The following is a 24,258-nucleotide window of genomic DNA, read 5'->3' as shown; positions in this document are numbered from 1 at the left end:
GAACTTCTTGTCTTGGGCACGACTGAAGTACTGGCTCCGAAAATGCAGTTGGGCTGCTCGACGCAAGTCAGGATGGCCGAGCGGTCTAAGGCGCTGCGTTCAGGTCGCAGTCTCCTCTGGAGGCGTGGGTTCGAATCCCACTTCTGACAGTTGTGTTTTAGATTGACATTGGACCTTGTAATCATGCCACCCCATGCATCGATAGGCCAAGAACTTGCCATTAGTTGGTCATGTTCTACACAGCACAAGTTTAGCAGAGCAGGAGGAAGTGTATCAGTTTAATGTCAACGCTATATTTCTAAAAGTGTCCTCTGTTGCCTAAGCACAGCGACTGACTAGCACTCACCCAGTCAGATCAGCACCAACAGTAGTTCTTCGACTGCTTTGTGGTGTGACCGATACAATGACCTGTTGCAGTATGTGCAGCTACTCTCCATAGCTAACACTGCTCCTGGAAAATTGCTGCCGTCACACAAGTGAAAGGTTGCTGTTGCATTGGCCGGGAATCGAACCCGGGCCTCCCGCGTGGCAGGCGAGAATTCTACCACTGAACCTCCAATGCTTGTTGACGTCACCAAATGTGGACTGACGCGGTGTCACGATGAACTTGACTTATTTGCACGAGGGAAATTTTGCCGTGAACTTCTTGTCTTGGGCACGACTGAAGTACTGGCTCCGAAAATGCAGTTGGGCTGCTCGACGCAAGTCAGGATGGCCGAGCGGTCTAAGGCGCTGCGTTCAGGTCGCAGTCTCCTCTGGAGGCGTGGGTTCGAATCCCACTTCTGACAGTTGTGTTTTAGATTGACATTGGACCTTGTAATCATGCCACCCCATGCATCGATAGGCCAAGAACTTGCCATTAGTTGGTCATGTTCTACACAGCACAAGTTTAGCAGAGCAGGAGGAAGTGTATCAGTTTATTTCAAAAAGTGTCCTCTGTTGCCTAAGCACAGCGACTGACTAGCACTCACCCAGTCAGATCAACACCAACAGTAGTTCTTCGACTGCTTTGCGGTGTGACCGATACAATGACCTGTTGCAGTATGTGCAGCTACTCTCCAATGCTAACACTGCTCCTGGAAGATTGCTGCCGTCACACAAGTGAAAGGTTGCTGCTGAATTGGCCGGGAATCGAACCCGGGCCTGCCGCGTGGGAGGCGAGAATTCTACCACTGAACCACCAATGCTTGTTGACGTCACCAAATGTGGACTGACAGTGTCACGATGAACTTGACTTATTTGCACGAGGGAAATTTTGCCGTGAACTTCTTGTCTTGGGCACGACTGAAGTACTGGCTCCGAAAATGCAGTTGGGCTGCTCGACGCAAGTCAGGATGGCCGAGCGGTCTAAGGCGCTGCGTTCAGGTCGCAGTCTCCTCTGGAGGCGTGGGTTCGAATCCCACTTCTGACAGTTGTGTTTTAGATTGACATTGGACCTTGTAATCATGCCACCCCATGCATCGATAGGCCAAGAACTTGCCATTAGTTGGTCATGTTCTACACAGCACAAGTTTAGCAGAGCAGGAGGAAGTGTATCAGTTTATTTCAAAAAGTGTCCTCTGTTGCCTAAGCACAGCGACTGACTAGCACTCACCCAGTCAGATCAACACCAACAGTAGTTCTTCGACTGCTTTGCGGTGTGACCGATACAATGACCTGTTGCAGTATGTGCAGCTACTCTCCAATGCTCACACTGCTCCTGGAAGATTGCTGCCGTCACACAAGTGAAAGGTTGCTGCTGAATTGGCCGGGAATCGAACCCGGGCCTCCCGCGTGGGAGGCGAGAATTCTACCACTGAACCACCAATGCTTGTTGACGTCACCAAATGTGGACTGACAGTGTCACGATGAACTTGACTTATTTGCACGAGGGAAATTTTGCCGTGAACTTCTTGTCTTGGGCACGACTGAAGTACTGGCTCCGAAAATGCAGTTGGGCTGCTCGACGCAAGTCAGGATGGCCGAGCGGTCTAAGGCGCTGCGTTCAGGTCGCAGTCTCCTCTGGAGGCGTCGGTTCGAATCCCACTTCTGACAGTTGTGTTTTAGATTGACATTGGACCTTGTAATCATGCCACCCCATGCATCGATAGGCCAAGAACTTGCCATTAGTTGGTCATGTTCTACACAGCACAAGTTTAGCAGAGCAGGAGGAAGTGTATCAGTTTAATGTCAACGCTATATTTCTAAAAGTGTCCTCTGTTGCCTAAGCACAGCGACTGACTAGCACTCACCCAGTCAGATCAGCACCAACAGTAGTTCTTCGACTGCTTTGCGGTGTGACCGATACAATGACCTGTTGCAGTATGTGCAGCTACTCTCCATAGCTAACACTGCTCCTGGAAAATTGCTGAAGTCACACAAGTGAAAGGTTGCTGTTGCATTGGCCGGGAATCGAACCCGGGCCTCCCGCGTGGCAGGCGAGAATTCTACCACTGAACCACCAATGCTTGTTGACGTCATCAAATGTGGACTGACGCGGTGTCACGATGAACTTGACTTATTGACACGAGGGAAATTTTGCCGTGAACTTCTTGTCTTGGGCACGACTGAAGTACTGGCTCCGAAAATGCAGTTGGGCTGCTCGACGCAAGTCAGGATGGCCGAGCGGTCTAAGGCGCTGCGTTCAGGTCGCAGTCTCCTCTGGAGGCGTGGGTTCGAATCCCACTTCTGACAGTTGTGTTTTAGATTGACATTGGACCTTGTAATCATGCCACCCCATGCATCGATAGGCCAAGAACTTGCCATTAGTTGGTCATGTTCTACACAGCACAAGTTTAGCAGAGCAGGAGGAAGTGTATCAGTTTAATGTCAACGCTATATTTCTAAAAGTGTCCTCTGTTGCCTAAGCACAGCGACTGACTAGCACTCACCCAGTCAGATCAGCACCAACAGTAGTTCTTCGACTGCTTTGCGGTGTGACCGATACAATGACCTGTTGCAGTATGTGCAGCTACTCTCCATAGCTAACACTGCTCCTGGAAAATTGCTGCCGTCACACAAGTGAAAGGTTGCTGTTGCATTGGCCGGGAATCGAACCCGGGCCTCCCGCGTGGCAGGCGAGAATTCTACCACTGAACCACCAATGCTTGTTGACGTCACCAAATGTGGACTGACGCGGTGTCACGATGAACTTGACTTATTTGCACGAGGGAAATTTTGCCGTGAACTTCTTGTCTTGGGCACGACTGAAGTACTGGCTCCGAAAATGCAGTTGGGCTGCTCGACGCAAGTCAGGATGGCCGAGCGGTCTAAGGCGCTGCGTTCAGGTCGCAGTCTCCTCTGGAGGCGTGGGTTCGAATCCCACTTCTGACAGTTGTGTTTTAGATTGACATTGGACCTTGTAATCATGCCACCCCATGCATCGATAGGCCAAGAACTTGCCATTAGTTGGTCATGTTCTACACAGCACAAGTTTAGGAGGAAGTGTATCAGTTTAATGTCAACGCTATATTTCTAAAAGTGTCCTCTGTTGCCTAAGCACAGCGACTGACTAGCACTCACCCAGTCAGATCAGCACCAACAGTAGTTCTTCGACTGCTTTGTGGTGTGACCGATACAATGACCTGTTGCAGTATGTGCAGCTACTCTCCATAGCTAACACTGCTCCTGGAAGATTGCTGCCGTCACACAAGTGAAAGGTTGCTGCTGCATTGGCCGGGAATCGAACCCGGGCCTCCCGCGTGGCAGGCGAGAATTCTACCACTGAACCACCAATGCTTGTTGACGTCACCAAATGTGGACTGACGCGGTGTCACGATGAACTTGACTTATTTGCACGAGGGAAATTTTGCCGTAAACTTCTTGTCTTGGGCACGACGGAAGTACTGGCTCCGAAAATGCAGTTGGGCTGCTCGACGCAAGTCAGGATGGCCGAGCGGTCTAAGGCGCTGCGTTCAGGTCGCAGTCTCCTCTGGAGGCGTGGGTTCGAATCCCACTTCTGACAGTTGTGTTTTAGATTGACATTGGACCTTGTAATCATGCCACCCCATTCATCGATAGGCCAAGAACTTGCCATTAGTTGGTCATGTTCTACACAGCACAAGTTTAGCAGAGCAGGAGGAAGTGTATCAGTTTAATGTCAACGCTATATTTCTAAAAGTGTCCTCTGTTGCCTAAGCACAGCGACTGACTAGCACTCACCGCGTAAGATCAGCACCAACAGTAGTTCTTCGACTGCTTTGCGGTGTGACCGATACAATGACCTGTTGCAGTATGTGCAGCTATTCTCCATAGCTAACACTGCTCCTGGAAGATTGCTGCCGTCACACAAGTGAAAGGTTGCTGCTGCATTGGCCGGGAATGGAACCCGGGCCTCCCGCGTGGCAGGCGAGAATTCTACCACTGAACCACCAATGCTTGTTGACGTCACCAAATGTGGACTGACGCGGTGTCACGATGAACTTGACTTATTTGCACGAGGGAAATTTTGCCGTGAACTTCTTGTCTTGGGCACGACTGAAGTACTGGCTCCGAAAATGCAGTTGGGCTGCTCGACACAAGTCAGGATGGCCGAGCGGTCTAAGGCGCTGCGTTCAGGTCGCAGTCTCCTCTGGAGGCGTGGGTTCGAATCCCACTTCTGACAGTTGTGTTTTAGATTGACATTGGACCTTGTAATCATGCCACCCCATGCATCGATAGGCCAAGAACTTGCCATTAGTTGGTCATGTTCTACACAGCACAAGTTTAGCAGAGCAGGAGGAAGTGTATCAGTTTAATGTCAACGCTATATTTCTAAAAGTGTCCTCTGTTGCCTAAGCACAGCGACTGACTAGCACTCACCCAGTCAGATCAGCACCAACAGTAGTTCTTCGACTGCTTTGCGGTGTGACCGATACAATGACCTGTTGCAGTATGTGCAGCTACTCTCCATAGCTAACACTGCTCCTGGAAAATTGCTGAAGTCACACAAGTGAAAGGTTGCTGTTGCATTGGCCGGGAATCGAACCCGGGCCTCCCGCGTGGCAGGCGAGAATTCTACCACTGAACCACCAATGCTTGTTGACGTCATCAAATGTGGACTGACGCGGTGTCACGATGAACTTGACTTATTGACACGAGGGAAATTTTGCCGTGAACTTCTTGTCTTGGGCACGACTGAAGTACTGGCTCCGAAAATGCAGTTGGGCTGCTCGACGCAAGTCAGGATGGCCGAGCGGTCTAAGGCGCTGCGTTCAGGTCGCAGTCTCCTCTGGAGGCGTGGGTTCGAATCCCACTTCTGACAGTTGTGTTTTAGATTGACATTGGACCTTGTAATCATGCCACCCCATGCATCGATAGGCCAAGAACTTGCCATTAGTTGGTCATGTTCTACACAGCACAAGTTTAGCAGAGCAGGAGGAAGTGTATCAGTTTAATGTCAACGCTATATTTCTAAAAGTGTCCTCTGTTGCCTAAGCACAGCGACTGACTAGCACTCACCCAGTCAGATCAGCACCAACAGTAGTTCTTCGACTGCTTTGCGGTGTGACCGATACAATGACCTGTTGCAGTATGTGCAGCTACTCTCCATAGCTAACACTGCTCCTGGAAAATTGCTGCCGTCACACAAGTGAAAGGTTGCTGTTGCATTGGCCGGGAATCGAACCCGGGCCTCCCGCGTGGCAGGCGAGAATTCTACCACTGAACCACCAATGCTTGTTGACGTCACCAAATGTGGACTGACGCGGTGTCACGATGAACTTGACTTATTTGCACGAGGGAAATTTTGCCGTGAACTTCTTGTCTTGGGCACGACTGAAGTACTGGCTCCGAAAATGCAGTTGGGCTGCTCGACGCAAGTCAGGATGGCCGAGCGGTCTAAGGCGCTGCGTTCAGGTCGCAGTCTCCTCTGGAGGCGTGGGTTCGAATCCCACTTCTGACAGTTGTGTTTTAGATTGACATTGGACCTTGTAATCATGCCACCCCATGCATCGATAGGCCAAGAACTTGCCATTAGTTGGTCATGTTCTACACAGCACAAGTTTAGCAGAGCAGGAGGAAGTGTATCAGTTTAATGTCAACGCTATATTTCTAAAAGTGTCCTCTGTTGCCTAAGCACAGCGACTGACTAGCACTCACCCAGTCAGATCAGCACCAACAGTAGTTCTTCGACTGCTTTGCGGTGTGACCGATACAATGACCTGTTGCAGTATGTGCAGCTACTCTCCATAGCTAACACTGCTCCTGGAAAATTGCTGCCGTCACACAAGTGAAAGGTTGCTGTTGCATTGGCCGGGAATCGAACCCGGGCCTCCCGCGTGGCAGGCGAGAATTCTACCACTGAACCACCAATGCTTGTTGACGTCACCAAATGTGGACTGACGCGGTGTCACGATGAACTTGACTTATTTGCACGAGGGAAATTTTGCCGTGAACTTCTTGTCTTGGGCACGACTGAAGTACTGGCTCCGAAAATGCAGTTGGGCTGCTCGACGCAAGTCAGGATGGCCGAGCGGTCTAAGGCGCTGCGTTCAGGTCGCAGTCTCCTCTGGAGGCGTGGGTTCGAATCCCACTTCTGACAGTTGTGTTTTAGATTGACATTGGACCTTGTAATCATGCCACCCCATGCATCGATAGGCCAAGAACTTGCCATTAGTTGGTCATGTTCTACACAGCACAAGTTTAGCAGAGCAGGAGGAAGTGTATCAGTTTAATGTCAACGCTATATTTCTAAAAGTGTCCTCTGTTGCCTAAGCACAGCGACTGACTAGCACTCACCCAGTCAGATCAGCACCAACAGTAGTTCTTCGACTGCTTTGCGGTGTGACCGATACAATGACCTGTTGCAGTATGTGCAGCTACTCTCCATAGCTAACACTGCTCCTGGAAGATTGCTGCCGTCACACAAGTGAAAGGTTGCTGCTGCATTGGCCAGGAATCGAACCCGGGCCTCCCGCGTGGCAGGCGAGAATTCTACCACTGAACCACCAATGCTTGTTGACGTCATCAAATGTGGACTGACACGGTGTCACGATGAACTTGACTTATTTGCACGAGGGAAATTTTGCCGTGAACTTCTTGTCTTGGGCACGACTGAAGTACTGGCTCCGAAAATGCAGTTGGGCTGCTCGACGCAAGTCAGGATGGCCGAGCGGTCTAAGGCGCTGCGTTCAGGTCGCAGTCTCCTCTGGAGGCGTGGGTTCGAATCCCACTTCTGACAGTTGTGTTTTAGATTGACATTGGACCTTGTAATCATGCCACCCCATGCATCGATAGGCCAAGAACTTGCCATTAGTTGGTCATGTTCTACACAGCACAAGTTTAGCAGAGCAGGAGGAAGTGTATCAGTTTAGTGAGAACTCTATATTTCAAAAAGTGTCCTCTGTTGCCTAAGCACAGCGACTGACTAGCACTCACTGCGTCAGATCAGCACCAACAGTAGTTCTTCGACTGCTTTGCGGTGTGACCGATACAATGACCTGTTGCAGTATGTGCAGCTACTCTCCATAGCTAACACTGCTCCTGGAAGATTGCTGCCGTCACACAAGTGAAAGGTTGCTGTTGCATTGGCCGGGAATCGAACCCGGGCCTCCCGCGTGGCAGGCGAGAATTCTACCACTGAACGACCAATGCTTGTTGACGTCACCAAATGTGGACTGACGCGGAGTCGCGATGAACTTGACTTATTTGCACGAGGGCAATTTTGCCGTGAACTTCTTGTCTTGGGCACGACTGAATTACTGGCTCCGAAAATGCAGTTGGGCTGCTCGACTCAAGTCAGGATGGCCGAGCGGTCTAAGGCGCTGCGTTCAGGTCGCAGTCTCCTCTGGAGGCGTGGGTTCGAATCCCACTTCTGACAGTTGTGTTTTAGATTGACATTGGACCTTGTAATCATGCCACCCCATGCATCGATAGGCCAAGAACTTGCCATTAGTTGGTCATGTTCTACACAGCACAAGTTTAGCAGAGCAGGAGGAAGTGTATCAGTTTAGTGAGAACTCTATATTTCAAAAAGTGTCCTCTGTTGCCTAAGCACAGCGACTGACTAGCACTCACTGCGTCAGATCAGCACCAACAGTAGTTCTTCGACTGCTTTGCGGTGTGACCGATACAATGACCTGTTGCAGTATGTGCAGCTACTCTCCATAGCTAACACTGCTCCTGGAAAATTGCTGCCGTCACACAAGTGAAAGGTTGCTGTTGCATTGGCTGGGAATCGAACCCGGGCCTCCCGCGTGGCAGGCGAGAATTCTACCACTGAACCACCAATGCTTGTTGACGTCACCAAATGTGGACTGACGCGGTGTCACGATGAACTTGACTTATTTGCACGAGGGCAATTTTGCCGTGAACTTCTTGTCTTGGGCACGACTGAATTACTGGCTCCGAAAATGCAGTTGGGCTGCTCGACGCAAGTCAGGATGGCCGAGCGGTCTAAGGCGCTGCGTTCAGGTCGCAGTCTCCTCTGGAGGCGTGGGTTCGAATCCCACTTCTGACAGTTGTGTTTTAGATTGACATTGGACCTTGTAATCATGCCACCCCATGCATCGATAGGCCAAGAACTTGCCATTAGTTGGTCATGTTCTACACAGCACAAGTTTAGCAGAGCAGGAGGAAGTGTATCAGTTTAATGTCAACGCTATATTTCTAAAAGTGTCCTCTGTTGCCTAAGCACAGCGACTGACTAGCACTCACCCAGTCAGATCAGCACCAACAGTAGTTCTTCGACTGCTTTGCGGTGTGACCGATACAATGACCTGTTGCAGTATGTGCAGCTACTCTCCATAGCTAACACTGCTCCTGGAAAATTGCTGAAGTCACACAAGTGAAAGGTTGCTGTTGCATTGGCCGGGAATCGAACCCGGGCCTCCCGCGTGGCAGGCGAGAATTCTACCACTGAACCACCAATGCTTGTTGACGTCATCAAATGTGGACTGACGCGGTGTCACGATGAACTTGACTTATTGACACGAGGGAAATTTTGCCGTGAACTTCTTGTCTTGGGCACGACTGAAGTACTGGCTCCGAAAATGCAGTTGGGCTGCTCGACGCAAGTCAGGATGGCCGAGCGGTCTAAGGCGCTGCGTTCAGGTCGCAGTCTCCTCTGGAGGCGTGGGTTCGAATCCCACTTCTGACAGTTGTGTTTTAGATTGACATTGGACCTTGTAATCATGCCACCCCATGCATCGATAGGCCAAGAACTTGCCATTAGTTGGTCATGTTCTACACAGCACAAGTTTAGCAGAGCAGGAGGAAGTGTATCAGTTTAATGTCAACGCTATATTTCTAAAAGTGTCCTCTGTTGCCTAAGCACAGCGACTGACTAGCACTCACCCAGTCAGATCAGCACCAACAGTAGTTCTTCGACTGCTTTGCGGTGTGACCGATACAATGACCTGTTGCAGTATGTGCAGCTACTCTCCATAGCTAACACTGCTCCTGGAAAATTGCTGCCGTCACACAAGTGAAAGGTTGCTGTTGCATTGGCCGGGAATCGAACCCGGGCCTCCCGCGTGGCAGGCGAGAATTCTACCACTGAACCACCAATGCTTGTTGACGTCACCAAATGTGGACTGACGTGGTGTCACGATGAACTTGACTTATTTGCACGAGGGAAATTTTGCCGTGAACTTCTTGTCTTGGGCACGACTGAAGTACTGGCTCCGAAAATGCAGTTGGGCTGCTCGACGCAAGTCAGGATGGCCGAGCGGTCTAAGGCGCTGCGTTCAGGTCGCAGTCTCCTCTGGAGGCGTGGGTTCGAATCCCACTTCTGACAGTTGTGTTTTAGATTGACATTGGACCTTGTAATCATGCCACCCCATTCATCGATAGGCCAAGAACTTGCCATTAGTTGGTCATGTTCTACACAGCACAAGTTTAGCAGAGCAGGAGGAAGTGTATCAGTTTAATGTCAACGCTATATTTCTAAAAGTGTCCTCTGTTGCCTAAGCACAGCGACTGACTAGCACTCACCCAGTCAGATCAGCACCAACAGTAGTTCTTCGACTGCTTTGCGGTGTGACCGATACAATGACCTGTTGCAGTATGTGCAGCTACTCTCCATAGCTAACACTGCTCCTGGAAGATTGCTGCCGTCACACAAGTGAAAGGTTGCTGCTGCATTGGCCGGGAATCGAACCCGGGCCTCCCGCGTGGCAGGCGAGAATTCTACCACTGAACCACCAATGCTTGTTGACGTCACCAAATGTGGACTGACACGGTGTCACGATGAACTTGACTTATTTGCACGAGGGAAATTTTGCCGTGAACTTCTCGTCTTGGGCACGACTGAAGTACTGGCTCCGAAAATGCAGTTGGGCTGCTCGACGCAAGTCAGGATGGCCGAGCGGTCTAAGGCGCTGCGTTCAGGTCGCAGTCTCCTCTGGAGGCGTGGGTTCGAATCCCACTTCTGACAGTTGTGTTTTAGATTGACATTGGACCTTGTAATCATGCCACCCCATGCATCGATAGGCCAAGAACTTGCCATTAGTTGGTCATGTTCTACACAGCACAAGTTTAGCAGAGCAGGAGGAAGTGTATCAGTTTAATGTCAACGCTATATTTCTAAAAGTGTCCTCTGTTGCCTAAGCACAGCGACTGACTAGCACTCACCCAGTCAGATCAGCACCAACAGTAGTTCTTCGACTGCTTTGCGGTGTGACCGATACAATGACCTGTTGCAGTATGTGCAGCTACTCTCCATAGCTAACACTGCTCCTGGAAAATTGCTGCCGTCACACAAGTGAAAGGTTGCTGTTGCATTGGCTGGGAATCGAACCCGGGCCTCCCGCGTGGCAGGCGAGAATTATACCACTGAACCACCAATGCTTGTTGACGTCACCAAATGTGGACTGACGCGGTGTCACGATGAACTTGACTTATTTGCACGAGGGCAATTTTGCCGTGAACTTCTTGTCTTGGGCACGACTGAATTACTGGCTCCGAAAATGCAGTTGGGCTGCTCGACTCAAGTCAGGATGGCCGAGCGGTCTAAGGCGCTGCGTTCAGGTCGCAGTCTCCTCTGGAGGCGTGGGTTCGAATCCCACTTCTGACAGTTGTGTTTTAGATTGACATTGGACCTTGTAATCATGCCACCCCATGCATCGATAGGCCAAGAACTTGCCATTAGTTGGTCATGTTCTACACAGCACAAGTTTAGCAGAGCAGGAGGAAGTGTATCAGTTTAGTGAGAACTCTATATTTCAAAAAGTGTCCTCTGTTGCCTAAGCACAGCGACTGACTTGCACTCACTGCGTCAGATCAGCACCAACAGTAGTTCTTCGACTGCTTTGCGGTGTGACCGATACAATGACCTGTTGCAGTATGTGCAGCTACTCTCCATAGCTAACACTGCTCCTGGAAGATTGCTGCCGTCACACAAGTGAAAGGTTGCTGTTGCATTGGCCGGGAATCGAACCCGGGCCTCCCGCGTGGCAGGCGAGAATTCTACCACTGAACCACCAATGCTTGTTGACGTCACCAAATGTGGACTGACACGGTGTCACGATGAACTTGACTTATTTGCACGAGGGAAATTTTGCTGTGAACTTCTTGTCTTGGGCACGACTAAAGTACTGGCTCCGAAAATGCAGTTGGGCTGCTCGACACAAGTCAGGATGGCCGAGCGGTCTAAGGCGCTGCGTTCAGGTCGCAGTCTCTTCTGGAGGCGTGGGTTCGAATCCCACTTCTGACAGTTGTGTTTTAGATTGACATTGGACCTTGTAATCATGCCACCCCATGCATCGATAGGCCAAGAACTTGCCATTAGTTGGTCATGTTCTACACAGCACAAGTTTAGCAGAGCAGGAGGAAGTGTATCAGTTAAGTGAGAACTCTATATTTCAAAAAGTGTCCTCTGTTGCCTAAGCACAGCGACTGACTTGCACTCACCGCATCAGATCAGCACCAACAGTAGTTCTTCGACTGCTTTGCGGTGTGACCGATACAATGACCTGTTGCAGTATGTGCAGCTACTCTCCATAGCTAAAACTGCTCCTGGAAAATTGCTGCCGTCACACAAGTGAAAGGTTGCTGTTGCATTGGCCGGGAATCGAACCCGGGCCTCCCGCGTGGCAGGCGAGAATTCTACCACTGAACCACCAATGCTTGTTGACGTCACCAAATGTGGACTGACGCGGAGTCGCGATGAACTTGACTTATTTGCACGAGGGCAATTTTGCCGTGAACTTCTTGTCTTGGGCACGACTGAATTACTGGCTCCGAAAATGCAGTTGGGCTGCTCGACTCAAGTCAGGATGGCCGAGCGGTCTAAGGCGCTGCGTTCAGGTCGCAGTCTCCTCTGGAGGCGTGGGTTCGAATCCCACTTCTGACAGTTGTGTTTTAGATTGACATTGGACCTTGTAATCATGCCACCCCATGCATCGATAGGCCAAGAACTTGCCATTAGTTGGTCATGTTCTACACAGCACAAGTTTAGCAGAGCAGGAGGAAGTGTATCAGTTTAATGTCAACGCTATATTTCTAAAAGTGTCCTCTGTTGCCTAAGCACAGCGACTGACTAGCACTCACCCAGTCAGATCAGCACCAACAGTAGTTCTTCGACTGCTTTGCGGTGTGACCGATACAATGACCTGTTGCAGTATGTGCAGCTACTCTCCATAGCTAACACTGCTCCTGGAAAATTGCTGCCGTCACACAAGTGAAAGGTTGCTGTTGCATTGGCCGGGAATCGAACCCGGGCCTCCCGCGTGGCAGGCGAGAATTCTACCACTGAACCACCAATGCTTGTTGACGTCACCAAATGTGGACTGACGCGGTGTCACGATGAACTTGACTTATTTGCACGAGGGCAATTTTGCCGTGAACTTCTTGTCTTGGGCACGACTGAATTACTGGCTCCGAAAATGCAGTTGGGCTGCTCGACTCAAGTCAGGATGGCCGAGTGGTCTAAGGCGCTGCGTTCAGGTCGCAGTCTCCTCTGGAGGCGTGGGTTCGAATCCCACTTCTGACAGTTGTGTTTTAGATTGACATTGGACCTTGTAATCATGCCACCCCATGCATCGATAGGCCAAGAACTTGCCATTAGTTGGTCATGTTCTACACAGCACAAGTTTAGCAGAGCAGGAGGAAGTGTATCAGTTTAGTGAGAACTCTATATTTCAAAAAGTGTCCTCTGTTGCCTAAGCACAGCGACTGACTAGCACTCACCGCGTCAGATCAGCACCAACAGTAGTTCTTCGACTGCTTTGCGGTGTGACCGATACAATGACCTGTTGCAGTATGTGCAGCTACTCTCCATAGCTAACACTGCTCCTGGAAGATTGCTGCCGTCACACAAGTGAAAGGTTGCTGCTGCATTGGCCGGGAATCGAACCCGGGCCTCCCGCGTGGCAGGCGAGAATTCTACCACTGAACCACCAATGCTTGTTGACGTCACCAAATGTGGACTGACACGGTGTCACGATGAACTTGACTTATTTGCACGAGGGAAATTTTGCCGTGAACTTCTTGTCTTGGGCACGACTGAAGTACTGGCTCCGAAAATGCAGTTGGGCTGCTCGATGCAAGTCAGGATGGCCGAGCGGTCTAAGGCGCTGCGTTCAGGTCGCAGTCTCCTCTGGAGGCGTGGGTTCGAATCCCACTTCTGACAGTTGTGTTTTAGATTGACATTGGACCTTGTAATCATGCCACCCCATGCATCGATAGGCCAAGAACTTGCCATTAGTTGATCATGTTCTACACAGCACAAGTTTAGCAGAGCAGGAGGAAGTGTATCAGTTTAATGTCACCGCTATATTTCTAAAAGTGTCCTCTGTTGCCTAAGCACAGCGACTGACTAGCACTCACCGCGTCAGATCAGCACCAACAGTAGTTCTTCGACTGCTTTGCGGTGTGCCCGATACAATGACCTGTTGCAGTATGTGCAGCTACTCTCCATAGCTAACACTGCTCCTGGAAGATTGCTGCCGTCACACAAGTGAAAGGTTGCTGCTGCATTGGCCGGGAATCGAACCCAGGCCTCCCGCGTGGCAGGCGAGAATTCTACCACTGAACCACCAATGCTTGTTGACGTCACCAAATGTGGACTGACGCGGTGTCACGATGAACTTGACTTATTTGCACGAGGGCAATTTTGCCGTGAACTTCTTGTCTTGGGCACGACTGAATTACTGGCTCCGAAAATGCAGTTGGGCTGCTCGACTCAAGTCAGGATGGCCGAGCGGTCTAAGGCGCTGCGTTCAGGTCGCAGTCTCCTCTGGAGGCGTGGGTTCGAATCCCACTTCTGACAGTTGTGTTTTAGATTGACATTGGACCTTGTAATCATGCCACCCCATGCATCGATAGGCCAAGAACTTGCCATTAGTTGGTCATGTTCTACACAGCACAAGTTTAGCAGAGCAGGAGGAAGTGTATCAGTTTAGTGAGAACTCTATATTTCAAAAAGTGTCCTCTGTTGCCTAAGCACAGCGACTGACTAGCACTCACCGCGTCAGATCAGCACCAACAGTAGTTCTTCGACTGCTTTGCGGTGTGCCCGATACAATGACCTGTTGCAGTATGTGCAGCTACTCTCCATAGCTAACACTGCTCCTGGAAGATTGCTGCCGTCACACAAGTGAAAGGTTGCTGCTGCATTGGCCGGGAATCGAACCCGGGCCTCCCGCGTGGCAGGCGAGAATTCTACCACTGAACCACCAATGCTTGTTGACGTCACCAAATGTGGACTGACAGTGTCACGATGAACTTGACTTATTTGCACGAGGGAAATTTTGCCGTGAACTTCTTGTCTTGGGCACGACTGAAGTACTGGCTCCGAAAATGCAGTTGGGCTGCTCGACACAAGTCAGGATGGCCGAGCGGTCTAAGGCGCTGCGTTCAGGTCGCAGTCTCCTCTGGAGGCGTGGGTTCGAATCCCACTTCTGACAGTTGTGTTTTAGATTGACATTGGACCTTGTAATCATGCCACCCCATGCATCGATAGGCCAAGAACTTGCCATTAGTTGGTCATGTTCTACACAGCACAAGTTTAGCAGAACAGGAGGAAGTGTATCAGTTTAGTGAGAACTCTATATTTCAAAAAGTGTCCTCTGTTGCCTAAGCACAGCGACTGACTAGCACTCACCGCGTCAGATCAGCACCAACAGTAGTTCTTCGACTGCTTTGCGGTGTGACCGATACAATGACCTGTTGCAGTATGTGCAGCTACTCTCCATAGCTAACACTGCTCCTGGAAGATTGCTGCCGTCACACAAGTGAAAGGTTGCTGCTGCATTGGCCGGGAATCGAACCCGGGCCTCCCGCGTGGCAGGCGAGAATTCTACCACTGAACCACCAATGCTTGTTGACGTCACCAAATGTGGATTGACACGGTGTCACGATGAACTTGACTTATTTGCACAAGGGAAATTTTGCCGTGAACTTCTTGTCTTGGGCACGACTGAAGTACTGGCTCCGAAAATGCAGTTGGGCTGCTCGACACAAGTCAGGATGGCCGAGCGGTCTAAGGCGCTGCGTTCAGGTCGCAGTCTCCTCTGGAGGCGTGGGTTCGAATCCCACTTCTGACAGTTGTGTTTTAGATTGACATTGGACCTTGTAATCATGCCACCCCATGCATCGATAGGCCAAGAACTTGCCATTAGTTGGTCATGTTCTACACAGCACAAGTTTAGCAGAGCAGGAGGAAGTGTATCAGTTTAATGTCAACGCTATATTTCTAAAAGTGTCCTCTGTTGCCTAAGCACAGCGACTGACTAGCACTCACCCAGTCAGATCAGCACCAACAGTAGTTCTTCGACTGCTTTGCGGTGTGACCGATACAATGACCTGTTGCAGTATGTGCAGCTACTCTCCATAGCTAACACTGCTCCTGGAAGATTGCTGCCGTCACACAAGTGAAAGGTTGCTGCTGCATTGGCCGGGAATCGAACCCGGGCCTCCCGCGTGGCAGGCGAGAATTCTACCACTGAACCACCAATGCTTGTTGACGTCACCAAATGTGGACTGACACGGTGTCACGATGAACTTGACTTATTTGCACGAGGGAAATTTTGCCGTGAACTTCTTGTCTTGGGCACGACTGAAGTACTGGCTCCGAAAATGCAGTTGGGCTGCTCGACGCAAGTCAGGATGGCCGAGCGGTCTAAGGCGCTGCGTTCAGGTCGCAGTCTCCTCTGGAGGCGTGGGTTCGAATCCCACTTCTGACAGTTGTGTTTTAGATTGACATTGGACCTTGTAATCATGCCACCCCATGCATCGATAGGCCAAGAACTTGCCATTAGTTGGTCATGTTCTACACAGCACAAGTTTAGCAGAACAGGAGGAAGTGTATCAGTTTAGTGAGAACTCTATATTTCAAAAAGTGTCCTCTGTTGCCTAAGCACAGCGACTGACTAGCACTCACCGCGTCAGATCAGCACCAACAGTAGTTCTTCGACTGCTTTGCGGTGTGACCGATACAATGACCTGTTGCAGTATGTGCAGCTACTCTCCATAGCTAACACTGCTCCTGGAAGATTGCTGCCGTCACACAAGTGAAAGGTTGCTGCTGCATTGGCCGGGAATCGAACCCGGGCCTCCCGCGTGGCAGGCGAGAATTCTACCACTGAACCACCAATGCTTGTTGACGTCACCAAATGTGGATTGACACGGTGTCACGATGAACTTGACTTATTTGCACAAGGGAAATTTTGCCGTGAACTTCTTGTCTTGGGCACGACTGAAGTACTGGCTCCGAAAATGCAGTTGGGCTGCTCGACACAAGTCAGGATGGCCGAGCGGTCTAAGGCGCTGCGTTCAGGTCGCAGTCTCCTCTGGAGGCGTGGGTTCGAATCCCACTTCTGACAGTTGTGTTTTAGATTGACATTGGACCTTGTAATCATGCCACCCCATGCATCGATAGGCCAAGAACTTGCCATTAGTTGGTCATGTTCTACACAGCACAAGTTTAGCAGAGCAGGAGGAAGTGTATCAGTTTAATGTCAACGCTATATTTCTAAAAGTGTCCTCTGTTGCCTAAGCACAGCGACTGACTAGCACTCACCCAGTCAGATCAGCACCAACAGTAGTTCTTCGACTGCTTTGCGGTGTGACCGATACAATGACCTGTTGCAGTATGTGCAGCTACTCTCCATAGCTAACACTGCTCCTGGAAAATTGCTGCCGTCACACAAGTGAAAGGTTGCTGTTGCATTGGCCGGGAATCGAACCCGGGCCTCCCGCGTGGCAGGCGAGAATTCTACCACTGAACCACCAATGCTTGTTGACGTCACCAAATGTGGACTGACGCGGTGTCACGATGAACTTGACTTATTTGCACGAGGGCAATTTTGCCGTGAACTTCTTGTCTTGGGCACGACTGAATTACTGGCTCCGAAAATGCAGTTGGGCTGCTCGACTCAAGTCAGGATGGCCGAGCGGTCTAAGGCGCTGCGTTCAGGTCGCAGTCTCCTCTGGAGGCGTGGGTTCGAATCCCACTTCTGACAGTTGTGTTTTAGATTGACATTGGACCTTGTAATCATGCCACCCCATGCATCGATAGGCCAAGAACTTGCCATTAGTTGGTCATGTTCTACACAGCACAAGTTTAGCAGAGCAGGAGGAAGTGTATCAGTTTAATGTCAACGCTATATTTCTAAAAGTGTCCTCTGTTGCCTAAGCACAGCGACTGACTAGCACTCACCCAGTCAGATCAGCACCAACAGTAGTTCTTCGACTGCTTTGCGGTGTGACCGATACAATGACCTGTTGCAGTATGTGCAGCTACTCTCCATAGCTAACACTGCTCCTGGAAAATTGCTGCCGTCACACAAGTGAAAGGTTGCTGTTGCATTGGCCGGGAATCGAACCCGGGCCTCCCGCGTGGCAGGCGAGAATTCTACCACTGAACCACCAATGCTTGTTGACGTCACCAAATGTGGACTGACGCGGTGTCACGATGAACTTGACTTATTTGCACGAGTGCAATTTTGCCGTGAACTTCTTGTCTTGGGCACGACTGAATTACTGGCTCCGAAAATGCAGTTGGGCTGCTCGACTCAAGTCAGGATGGCCGAGCGGTCTAAGGCGCTGCGTTCAGGTCGCAGTCTCCTCTGGAGGCGTGGGTTCGAATCCCACTTCTGACAGTTGTGTTTTAGATTGACATTGGACCTTGTAATCATGCCACCCCATGCATCGATAGGCCAAGAACTTGCCATTAGTTGGTCATGTTCTACACAGCACAAGTTTAGCAGAGCAGGAGGAAGTGTATCAGTTTAGTGAGAACTCTATATTTCAAAAAGTGTCCTCTGTTGCCTAAGCACAGCGACTGACTTGCACTCACTGCGTCAGATCAGCACCAACAGTAGTTCTTCGACTGCTTTGCGGTGTGACCGATACAATGACCTGTTGCAGTATGTGCAGCTACTCTCCATAGCTAACACTGCTCCTGGAAGATTGCTGCCGTCACACAAGTGAAAGGTTGCTGTTGCATTGGCCGGGAATCGAACCCGGGCCTCCCGCGTGGCAGGCGAGAATTCTACCACTGAACCACCAATGCTTGTTGACGTCACCAAATGTGGACTGACACGGTGTCACGATGAACTTGACTTATTTGCACGAGGGAAATTTTGCCGTGAACTTCTTGTCTTGGGCACGACTGAAGTACTGGCTCCGAAAATGCAGTTGGGCTGCTCGACACAAGTCAGGATGGCCGAGCGGTCTAAGGCGCTGCGTTCAGGTCGCAGTCTCCTCTGGAGGCGTGGGTTCGAATCCCACTTCTGACAGTTGTGTTTTAGATTGACATTGGACCTTGTAATCATGCCACCCCATGCATCGATAGGCCAAGAACTTGCCATTAGTTGGTCATGTTCTACACAGCACAAGTTTAGCAGAGCAGGAGGAAGTGTATCAGTTTAGTGAGAACTCTATATTTCAAAAAGTGTCCTCTGTTGCCTAAGCACAGCGACTGACTTGCACTCACCGCATCAGTTCAGCACCAACAGTAGTTCTTCGACTGCTTTGCGGTGTGACCGATACAATGACCTGTTGCAGTATGTGCAGCTACTCTCCATAGCTAAAACTGCTCCTGGAAAATTGCTGCCGTCACACAAGTGAAAGGTTGCTGTTGCATTGGCCGGGAATCGAACCCGGGCCTCCCGCGTGGCAGGCGAGAATTCTACCACTGAACCACCAATGCTTGTTGACGTCACCAAATGTGGACTGACGCGGAGTCGCGATGAACTTGACTTATTTGCACGAGGGCAATTTTGCCGTGAACTTCTTGTCTTGGGCACGACTGAATTACTGGCTCCGAAAATGCAGTTGGGCTGCTCGACTCAAGTCAGGATGGCCGAGCGGTCTAAGGCGCTGCGTTCAGGTCGCAGTCTCCTCTGGAGGCGTGGGTTCGAATCCCATTTCTGACAGTTGTGTTTTAGATTGACATTGGACCTTGTAATCATGCCACCCCATGCATCGATAGGCCAAGAACTTGCCATTAGTTGGTCATGTTCTACACAGCACAAGTTTAGCAGAGCAGGAGGAAGTGTATCAGTTTAGTGAGAACTCTATATTTCAAAAAGTGTCCTCTGTTGCCTAAGCACAGCGACTGACTAGCACTCACCGCGTCAGATCAGCACCAACAGTAGTTCTTCGACTGCTTTGCGGTGTGACCAATACAATGACCTGTTGCAGTATGTGCAGCTACTCTCCATAGCTAACACTGCTCCTGGAAGATTGCTGCCGTCACACAAGTGAAAGGTTGCTGCTGCATTGGCCGGGAATCGAACCCGGGCCTCCCGCGTGGCAGGCGAGAATTCTACCACTGAACCACCAATGCTTGTTGACGTCACCAAATGTGGACTGACACGGTGTCACGATGAACTTGACTTATTTGCACGAGGGAAATTTTGCCGTGAACTTCTTGTCTTGGGCACGACTGAAGTACTGGCTCCGAAAATGCAGTTGGGCTGCTCGATGCAAGTCAGGATGGCCGAGCGGTCTAAGGCGCTGCGTTCAGGTCGCAGTCTCCTCTGGAGGCGTGGGTTCGAATCCCACTTCTGACAGTTGTGTTTTAGATTGACATTGGACCTTGTAATCATGCCACCCCATGCATCGATAGGCCAAGAACTTGCCATTAGTTGATCATGTTCTACACAGCACAAGTTTAGCAGAGCAGGAGGAAGTGTATCAGTTTAATGTCACCGCTATATTTCTAAAAGTGTCCTCTGTTGCCTAAGCACAGCGACTGACTAGCACTCACCGCGTCAGATCAGCACCAACAGTAGTTCTTCGACTGCTTTGCGGTGTGCCCGATACAATGACCTGTTGCAGTATGTGCAGCTACTCTCCATAGCTAACACTGCTCCTGGAAGATTGCTGCCGTCACACAAGTGAAAGGTTGCTGCTGCATTGGCCGGGAATCGAACCCGGGCCTCCCGCGTGGCAGGCGAGAATTCTACCACTGAACCACCAATGCTTGTTGACGTCACCAAATGTGGACTGACGCGGTGTCACGATGAACTTGACTTATTTGCACGAGGGCAATTTTGCCGTGAACTTCTTGTCTTGGGCACGACTGAATTACTGGCTCCGAAAATGCAGTTGGGCTGCTCGACTCAAGTCAGGATGGCCGAGCGGTCTAAGGCGCTGCGTTCAGGTCGCAGTCTCCTCTGGAGGCGTGGGTTCGAATCCCACTTCTGACAGTTGTGTTTTAGATTGACATTGGACCTTGTAATCATGCCACCCCATGCATCGATAGGCCAAGAACTTGCCATTAGTTGGTCATGTTCTACACAGCACAAGTTTAGCAGAGCAGGAGGAAGTGTATCAGTTTAGTGAGAACTCTATATTTCAAAAAGTGTCCTCTGTTGCCTAAGCACAGCGACTGACTTGCACTCACTGCGTCAGATCAGCACCAACAGTAGTTCTTCGACTGCTTTGCGGTGTGACCGATACAATGACCTGTTGCAGTATGTGCAGCTACTCTCCATAGCTAACACTGCTCCTGGAAGATTGCTGCCGTCACACAAGTGAAAGGTTGCTGTTGCATTGGCCGGGAATCGAACCCGGGCCTCCCGCGTGGCAGGCGAGAATTCTACCACTGAACCACCAATGCTTGTTGACGTCACCAAATGTGGACTGACACGGTGTCACGATGAACTTGACTTATTTGCACGAGGGAAATTTTGCCGTGAACTTCTTGTCTTGGGCACGACTGAAGTACTGGCTCCGAAAATGCAGTTGGGCTGCTCGACACAAGTCAGGATGGCCGAGCGGTCTAAGGCGCTGCGTTCAGGTCGCTGTCTCCTCTGGAGGCGTGGGTTCGAATCCCACTTCTGACAGTTGTGTTTTAGATTGACATTGGACCTTGTAATCATGCCACCCCATGCATCGATAGGCCAAGAACTTGCCATTAGTTGGTCATGTTCTACACAGCACAAGTTTAGCAGAGCAGGAGGAAGTGTATCAGTTTAATGTCACCGCTATATTTCTAAAAGTGTCCTCTGTTGCCTAAGCACAGCGACTGACTAGCACTCACCGCGTCAGATCAGCACCAACAGTAGTTCTTCGACTGCTTTGCGGTGTGCCCGATACAATGACCTGTTGCAGTATGTGCAGCTACTCTCCATAGCTAACACTGCTCCTGGAAGATTGCTGCCGTCACACAAGTGAAAGGTTGCTGCTGCATTGGCCGGGAATCGAACCCGGGCCTCCCGCGTGGCAGGCGAGAATTCTACCACTGAACCACCAATGCTTGTTGACGTCACCAAATGTGGACTGACAGTGTCACGATGAACTTGACTTATTTGCACGAGGGAAATTTTGCCGTGAACTTCTTGTCTTGGGCACGACTGAAGTACTGGCTCCGAAAATGCAGTTGGGCTGCTCGACACAAGTCAGGATGGCCGAGCGGTCTAAGGCGCTGCGTTCAGGTCGCAGTCTCCTCTGGAGGCGTGGGTTCGAATCCCACTTCTGACAGTTGTGTTTTAGATTGACATTGGACCTTGTAATCATGCCACCCCATGCATCGATAGGCCAAGAACTTGCCATTAGTTGGTCATGTTCTACACAGCACAAGTTTAGCAGAGCAGGAGGAAGTGTATCAGTTTAGTGAGAACTCTATATTTCAAAAAGTGTCCTCTGTTGCCTAAGCACAGCGACTGACTAGCACTCACTGCGTCAGATCAGCACCAACAGTAGTTCTTCGACTGCTTTGCGGTGTGACCGATACAATGACCTGTTGCAGTATGTGCAGCTACTCTCCATAGCTAACACTGCTCCTGGAAGATTGCTGCCGTCACACAAGTGAAAGGTTGCTGTTGCATTGGCCGGGAATCGAACCCGGGCCTCCCGCGTGGCAGGCGAGAATTCTACCACTGAACCACCAATGCTTGTTGACGTCACCAAATGTGGACTGACACGGTGTCACGATGAACTTGACTTATTTGCACGAGGGAAATTTTGCCGTGAACTTCTTGTCTTGGGCACGACTGAAGTACTGGCTCCGAAAATGCAGTTGGGCTGCTCGACGCAAGTCAGGATGGCCGAGCGGTCTAAGGCGCTGCGTTCAGGTCGCAGTCTCCTCTGGAGGCGTGGGTTCGAATCCCACTTCTGACAGTTGTGTTTTAGATTGACATTGGACCTTGTAATCATGCCACCCCATGCATCGATAGGCCAAGAACTTGCCATTAGTTGGTCATGTTCTACACAGCACAAGTTTAGCAGAGCAGGAGGAAGTGTATCAGTTTAGTGAGAACTCTATATTTCAAAAAGTGTCCTCTGTTGCCTAAGCACAGCGACTGACTTGCACTCACCGCATCAGATCAGCACCAACAGTAGTTCTTCGACTGCTTTGCGGTGTGACCGATACAATGACCTGTTGCAGTATGTGCAGCTACTCTCCATAGCTAACACTGCTCCTGGAAGATTGCTGCCGTCACACAAGTGAAAGGTTGCTGCTGCATTGGCCGGGAATCAAACCCGGGCATCCCGCGTGGCAGGCGAGAATTCTACCACTGAACCACCAATGCTTGTTGACGTCACCAAATGTGGATTGACGCGGTGTCACGATGAAATTGACTTATTTGCACGAGGGAAATTTTGCCGTGAACTTCTTGTCTTGGGCACGACTGAAGTACTGGCTCCGAAAATGCAGTTGGGCTGCTCGACGCAAGTCAGGATGGCCGAGCGGTCTAAGGCGCTGCGTTCAGGTCGCAGTCTCCTCTGGAGGCGTGGGTTCGAATCCCACTTCTGACAGTTGTGTTTTAGATTGACATTGGACCTTGTAATCATGCCACCCCATGCATCGATAGGCCAAGAACTTGCCATTAGTTGGTCATGTTCTACACAGCACAAGTTTAGCAGAGCAGGAGGAAGTGTATCAGTTTAATGTCAACGCTATATTTCTAAAAGTGTCCTCTGTTGCCTAAGCACAGCGACTGACTAGCACTCACCCAGTCAGATGAGCACCAACAGTAGTTCTTCGACTGCTTTGCGGTGTGACCGATACAATGACCTGTTGCAGTATGTGCAGCTACTCTCCATAGCTAACACTGCTCCTGGAAGATTGCTGCCGTCACACAAGTGAAAGGTTGCTGCTGCATTGGCCGGGAATCGAACCCGGGCCTCCCGCGTGGCAGGCGAGAATTCTACCACTGAACCACCAATGCTTGTTGACGTCACCAAATGTGGACTGACGCGGTGTCACGATGAACTTGACTTATTTGCACGAGGGAAATTTTGCCGTGAACTTCTTGTCTTGGGCACGACTGAAGTACAGGCTCCGAAAATGCAGCTGGGCTGCTCGACGCAAGTCAGGATGGCCGAGCGGTCTAAGGCGCTGCGTTCAGGTCGCAGTCTCCTCTGGAGGCGTGGGTTCGAATCCCACTTCTGACAGTTGTGTTTTAGATTGACATTGGACCTTGTAATCATGCCACCCCATGCATCGATAGGCCAAGAACTTGCCATTAGTTGGTCATGTTCTACACAGCACAAGTTTAGCAGAGCAGGAGGAAGTGTATCAGTTTAATGTCAACGCTATATTTCTAAAAGTGTCCTCTGTTGCCTAAGCACAGCGACTGACTAGCACTCACCGCGTCAGATCAGCACCAACAGTAGTTCTTCGACTGCTTTGCGGTGTGACCGATACAATGACCTGTTGCAGTATGTGCAGCTACTCTCCATAGCTAACACTGCTCCTGGAAGATTGCTGCCGTCACACAAGTGAAAGGTTGCTGCTGCATTGGCCGGGAATCGAACCCGGGCCTCCCGCGTGGCAGGCGAGAATTCTACCACTGAACCACCAATGCTTGTTGACGTCACCAAATGTGGACTGACACGGTGTCACGATGAACTTCACTTATTTGCACGAGGGAAATTTTGCCGTGAACTTCTTGTCTTGGGCAC

The 24,258-nt window shown here is 50.5% G+C and overlaps 1 protein-coding gene and 64 non-coding genes across 65 annotated transcripts in view; 35 read left to right on the top strand and 30 right to left on the bottom strand.

Annotated features, from left to right (window-relative positions):
* The window catches only part of ldhd (lactate dehydrogenase D), a 111,488-nt gene that overhangs the window by 64,084 nt on the left and 23,146 nt on the right, over positions 1-24,258 (top strand). The gene's annotated exons all lie outside the window — the stretch shown is intronic.
* On the top strand, positions 67-149 carry trnal-cag (transfer RNA leucine (anticodon CAG)). Its single transcript has one exon. It is a non-coding gene; the product is annotated as a tRNA-Leu (tRNA).
* On the top strand, positions 706-788 carry trnal-cag (transfer RNA leucine (anticodon CAG)). The gene has a single exon. It is a non-coding gene; the product is annotated as a tRNA-Leu (tRNA).
* Positions 1,114-1,187, bottom strand: trnag-ccc (transfer RNA glycine (anticodon CCC)). The gene has a single exon. It is a non-coding gene; the product is annotated as a tRNA-Gly (tRNA).
* On the top strand, positions 1,329-1,411 carry trnal-cag (transfer RNA leucine (anticodon CAG)). Its single transcript has one exon. It is a non-coding gene; the product is annotated as a tRNA-Leu (tRNA).
* On the bottom strand, positions 1,737-1,810 carry trnag-ccc (transfer RNA glycine (anticodon CCC)). The gene has a single exon. It is a non-coding gene; the product is annotated as a tRNA-Gly (tRNA).
* Positions 2,377-2,447, bottom strand: trnag-gcc (transfer RNA glycine (anticodon GCC)). The gene has a single exon. It is a non-coding gene; the product is annotated as a tRNA-Gly (tRNA).
* Positions 2,591-2,673, top strand: trnal-cag (transfer RNA leucine (anticodon CAG)). The gene has a single exon. It is a non-coding gene; the product is annotated as a tRNA-Leu (tRNA).
* trnag-gcc (transfer RNA glycine (anticodon GCC)) lies at positions 3,016-3,086 on the bottom strand. Its single transcript has one exon. It is a non-coding gene; the product is annotated as a tRNA-Gly (tRNA).
* Positions 3,230-3,312, top strand: trnal-cag (transfer RNA leucine (anticodon CAG)). The gene has a single exon. It is a non-coding gene; the product is annotated as a tRNA-Leu (tRNA).
* Positions 3,647-3,717, bottom strand: trnag-gcc (transfer RNA glycine (anticodon GCC)). The gene has a single exon. It is a non-coding gene; the product is annotated as a tRNA-Gly (tRNA).
* Positions 3,861-3,943, top strand: trnal-cag (transfer RNA leucine (anticodon CAG)). Its single transcript has one exon. It is a non-coding gene; the product is annotated as a tRNA-Leu (tRNA).
* Positions 4,500-4,582, top strand: trnal-cag (transfer RNA leucine (anticodon CAG)). Its single transcript has one exon. It is a non-coding gene; the product is annotated as a tRNA-Leu (tRNA).
* trnag-gcc (transfer RNA glycine (anticodon GCC)) lies at positions 4,925-4,995 on the bottom strand. The gene has a single exon. It is a non-coding gene; the product is annotated as a tRNA-Gly (tRNA).
* Positions 5,139-5,221, top strand: trnal-cag (transfer RNA leucine (anticodon CAG)). The gene has a single exon. It is a non-coding gene; the product is annotated as a tRNA-Leu (tRNA).
* trnag-gcc (transfer RNA glycine (anticodon GCC)) lies at positions 5,564-5,634 on the bottom strand. The gene has a single exon. It is a non-coding gene; the product is annotated as a tRNA-Gly (tRNA).
* On the top strand, positions 5,778-5,860 carry trnal-cag (transfer RNA leucine (anticodon CAG)). Its single transcript has one exon. It is a non-coding gene; the product is annotated as a tRNA-Leu (tRNA).
* Positions 6,203-6,273, bottom strand: trnag-gcc (transfer RNA glycine (anticodon GCC)). Its single transcript has one exon. It is a non-coding gene; the product is annotated as a tRNA-Gly (tRNA).
* Positions 6,417-6,499, top strand: trnal-cag (transfer RNA leucine (anticodon CAG)). Its single transcript has one exon. It is a non-coding gene; the product is annotated as a tRNA-Leu (tRNA).
* trnal-cag (transfer RNA leucine (anticodon CAG)) lies at positions 7,056-7,138 on the top strand. Its single transcript has one exon. It is a non-coding gene; the product is annotated as a tRNA-Leu (tRNA).
* On the top strand, positions 7,695-7,777 carry trnal-cag (transfer RNA leucine (anticodon CAG)). The gene has a single exon. It is a non-coding gene; the product is annotated as a tRNA-Leu (tRNA).
* Positions 8,334-8,416, top strand: trnal-cag (transfer RNA leucine (anticodon CAG)). The gene has a single exon. It is a non-coding gene; the product is annotated as a tRNA-Leu (tRNA).
* trnag-gcc (transfer RNA glycine (anticodon GCC)) lies at positions 8,759-8,829 on the bottom strand. Its single transcript has one exon. It is a non-coding gene; the product is annotated as a tRNA-Gly (tRNA).
* Positions 8,973-9,055, top strand: trnal-cag (transfer RNA leucine (anticodon CAG)). Its single transcript has one exon. It is a non-coding gene; the product is annotated as a tRNA-Leu (tRNA).
* trnag-gcc (transfer RNA glycine (anticodon GCC)) lies at positions 9,398-9,468 on the bottom strand. Its single transcript has one exon. It is a non-coding gene; the product is annotated as a tRNA-Gly (tRNA).
* Positions 9,612-9,694, top strand: trnal-cag (transfer RNA leucine (anticodon CAG)). Its single transcript has one exon. It is a non-coding gene; the product is annotated as a tRNA-Leu (tRNA).
* On the bottom strand, positions 10,037-10,107 carry trnag-gcc (transfer RNA glycine (anticodon GCC)). Its single transcript has one exon. It is a non-coding gene; the product is annotated as a tRNA-Gly (tRNA).
* Positions 10,251-10,333, top strand: trnal-cag (transfer RNA leucine (anticodon CAG)). Its single transcript has one exon. It is a non-coding gene; the product is annotated as a tRNA-Leu (tRNA).
* On the top strand, positions 10,890-10,972 carry trnal-cag (transfer RNA leucine (anticodon CAG)). The gene has a single exon. It is a non-coding gene; the product is annotated as a tRNA-Leu (tRNA).
* On the bottom strand, positions 11,315-11,385 carry trnag-gcc (transfer RNA glycine (anticodon GCC)). The gene has a single exon. It is a non-coding gene; the product is annotated as a tRNA-Gly (tRNA).
* On the bottom strand, positions 11,954-12,024 carry trnag-gcc (transfer RNA glycine (anticodon GCC)). Its single transcript has one exon. It is a non-coding gene; the product is annotated as a tRNA-Gly (tRNA).
* On the top strand, positions 12,168-12,250 carry trnal-cag (transfer RNA leucine (anticodon CAG)). Its single transcript has one exon. It is a non-coding gene; the product is annotated as a tRNA-Leu (tRNA).
* Positions 12,593-12,663, bottom strand: trnag-gcc (transfer RNA glycine (anticodon GCC)). Its single transcript has one exon. It is a non-coding gene; the product is annotated as a tRNA-Gly (tRNA).
* On the top strand, positions 12,807-12,889 carry trnal-cag (transfer RNA leucine (anticodon CAG)). The gene has a single exon. It is a non-coding gene; the product is annotated as a tRNA-Leu (tRNA).
* On the bottom strand, positions 13,232-13,302 carry trnag-gcc (transfer RNA glycine (anticodon GCC)). The gene has a single exon. It is a non-coding gene; the product is annotated as a tRNA-Gly (tRNA).
* On the top strand, positions 13,446-13,528 carry trnal-cag (transfer RNA leucine (anticodon CAG)). The gene has a single exon. It is a non-coding gene; the product is annotated as a tRNA-Leu (tRNA).
* Positions 14,085-14,167, top strand: trnal-cag (transfer RNA leucine (anticodon CAG)). The gene has a single exon. It is a non-coding gene; the product is annotated as a tRNA-Leu (tRNA).
* trnag-gcc (transfer RNA glycine (anticodon GCC)) lies at positions 14,510-14,580 on the bottom strand. The gene has a single exon. It is a non-coding gene; the product is annotated as a tRNA-Gly (tRNA).
* On the top strand, positions 14,722-14,804 carry trnal-cag (transfer RNA leucine (anticodon CAG)). The gene has a single exon. It is a non-coding gene; the product is annotated as a tRNA-Leu (tRNA).
* Positions 15,147-15,217, bottom strand: trnag-gcc (transfer RNA glycine (anticodon GCC)). The gene has a single exon. It is a non-coding gene; the product is annotated as a tRNA-Gly (tRNA).
* On the top strand, positions 15,361-15,443 carry trnal-cag (transfer RNA leucine (anticodon CAG)). Its single transcript has one exon. It is a non-coding gene; the product is annotated as a tRNA-Leu (tRNA).
* On the bottom strand, positions 15,786-15,856 carry trnag-gcc (transfer RNA glycine (anticodon GCC)). Its single transcript has one exon. It is a non-coding gene; the product is annotated as a tRNA-Gly (tRNA).
* Positions 16,000-16,082, top strand: trnal-cag (transfer RNA leucine (anticodon CAG)). The gene has a single exon. It is a non-coding gene; the product is annotated as a tRNA-Leu (tRNA).
* On the bottom strand, positions 16,425-16,495 carry trnag-gcc (transfer RNA glycine (anticodon GCC)). The gene has a single exon. It is a non-coding gene; the product is annotated as a tRNA-Gly (tRNA).
* trnal-cag (transfer RNA leucine (anticodon CAG)) lies at positions 16,639-16,721 on the top strand. The gene has a single exon. It is a non-coding gene; the product is annotated as a tRNA-Leu (tRNA).
* trnag-gcc (transfer RNA glycine (anticodon GCC)) lies at positions 17,064-17,134 on the bottom strand. The gene has a single exon. It is a non-coding gene; the product is annotated as a tRNA-Gly (tRNA).
* On the top strand, positions 17,278-17,360 carry trnal-cag (transfer RNA leucine (anticodon CAG)). The gene has a single exon. It is a non-coding gene; the product is annotated as a tRNA-Leu (tRNA).
* trnag-gcc (transfer RNA glycine (anticodon GCC)) lies at positions 17,703-17,773 on the bottom strand. Its single transcript has one exon. It is a non-coding gene; the product is annotated as a tRNA-Gly (tRNA).
* On the top strand, positions 17,917-17,999 carry trnal-cag (transfer RNA leucine (anticodon CAG)). Its single transcript has one exon. It is a non-coding gene; the product is annotated as a tRNA-Leu (tRNA).
* trnag-gcc (transfer RNA glycine (anticodon GCC)) lies at positions 18,342-18,412 on the bottom strand. Its single transcript has one exon. It is a non-coding gene; the product is annotated as a tRNA-Gly (tRNA).
* Positions 18,556-18,638, top strand: trnal-cag (transfer RNA leucine (anticodon CAG)). Its single transcript has one exon. It is a non-coding gene; the product is annotated as a tRNA-Leu (tRNA).
* Positions 18,981-19,051, bottom strand: trnag-gcc (transfer RNA glycine (anticodon GCC)). The gene has a single exon. It is a non-coding gene; the product is annotated as a tRNA-Gly (tRNA).
* trnag-gcc (transfer RNA glycine (anticodon GCC)) lies at positions 19,620-19,690 on the bottom strand. Its single transcript has one exon. It is a non-coding gene; the product is annotated as a tRNA-Gly (tRNA).
* Positions 19,834-19,916, top strand: trnal-cag (transfer RNA leucine (anticodon CAG)). Its single transcript has one exon. It is a non-coding gene; the product is annotated as a tRNA-Leu (tRNA).
* On the bottom strand, positions 20,259-20,329 carry trnag-gcc (transfer RNA glycine (anticodon GCC)). The gene has a single exon. It is a non-coding gene; the product is annotated as a tRNA-Gly (tRNA).
* On the top strand, positions 20,473-20,555 carry trnal-cag (transfer RNA leucine (anticodon CAG)). The gene has a single exon. It is a non-coding gene; the product is annotated as a tRNA-Leu (tRNA).
* trnag-gcc (transfer RNA glycine (anticodon GCC)) lies at positions 20,898-20,968 on the bottom strand. Its single transcript has one exon. It is a non-coding gene; the product is annotated as a tRNA-Gly (tRNA).
* On the bottom strand, positions 21,537-21,607 carry trnag-gcc (transfer RNA glycine (anticodon GCC)). The gene has a single exon. It is a non-coding gene; the product is annotated as a tRNA-Gly (tRNA).
* On the top strand, positions 21,749-21,831 carry trnal-cag (transfer RNA leucine (anticodon CAG)). The gene has a single exon. It is a non-coding gene; the product is annotated as a tRNA-Leu (tRNA).
* On the bottom strand, positions 22,174-22,244 carry trnag-gcc (transfer RNA glycine (anticodon GCC)). Its single transcript has one exon. It is a non-coding gene; the product is annotated as a tRNA-Gly (tRNA).
* trnal-cag (transfer RNA leucine (anticodon CAG)) lies at positions 22,388-22,470 on the top strand. Its single transcript has one exon. It is a non-coding gene; the product is annotated as a tRNA-Leu (tRNA).
* trnal-cag (transfer RNA leucine (anticodon CAG)) lies at positions 23,027-23,109 on the top strand. The gene has a single exon. It is a non-coding gene; the product is annotated as a tRNA-Leu (tRNA).
* On the bottom strand, positions 23,452-23,522 carry trnag-gcc (transfer RNA glycine (anticodon GCC)). The gene has a single exon. It is a non-coding gene; the product is annotated as a tRNA-Gly (tRNA).
* trnal-cag (transfer RNA leucine (anticodon CAG)) lies at positions 23,666-23,748 on the top strand. The gene has a single exon. It is a non-coding gene; the product is annotated as a tRNA-Leu (tRNA).
* trnag-gcc (transfer RNA glycine (anticodon GCC)) lies at positions 24,091-24,161 on the bottom strand. Its single transcript has one exon. It is a non-coding gene; the product is annotated as a tRNA-Gly (tRNA).

This window comes from Scomber scombrus, chromosome 6 (assembly GCF_963691925.1).
Source record: "Scomber scombrus chromosome 6, fScoSco1.1, whole genome shotgun sequence".
Lineage (NCBI taxonomy): Eukaryota > Metazoa > Chordata > Actinopteri > Scombriformes > Scombridae > Scomber > Scomber scombrus.
This window is presented reverse-complemented; position numbering and strand designations above follow the sequence as displayed.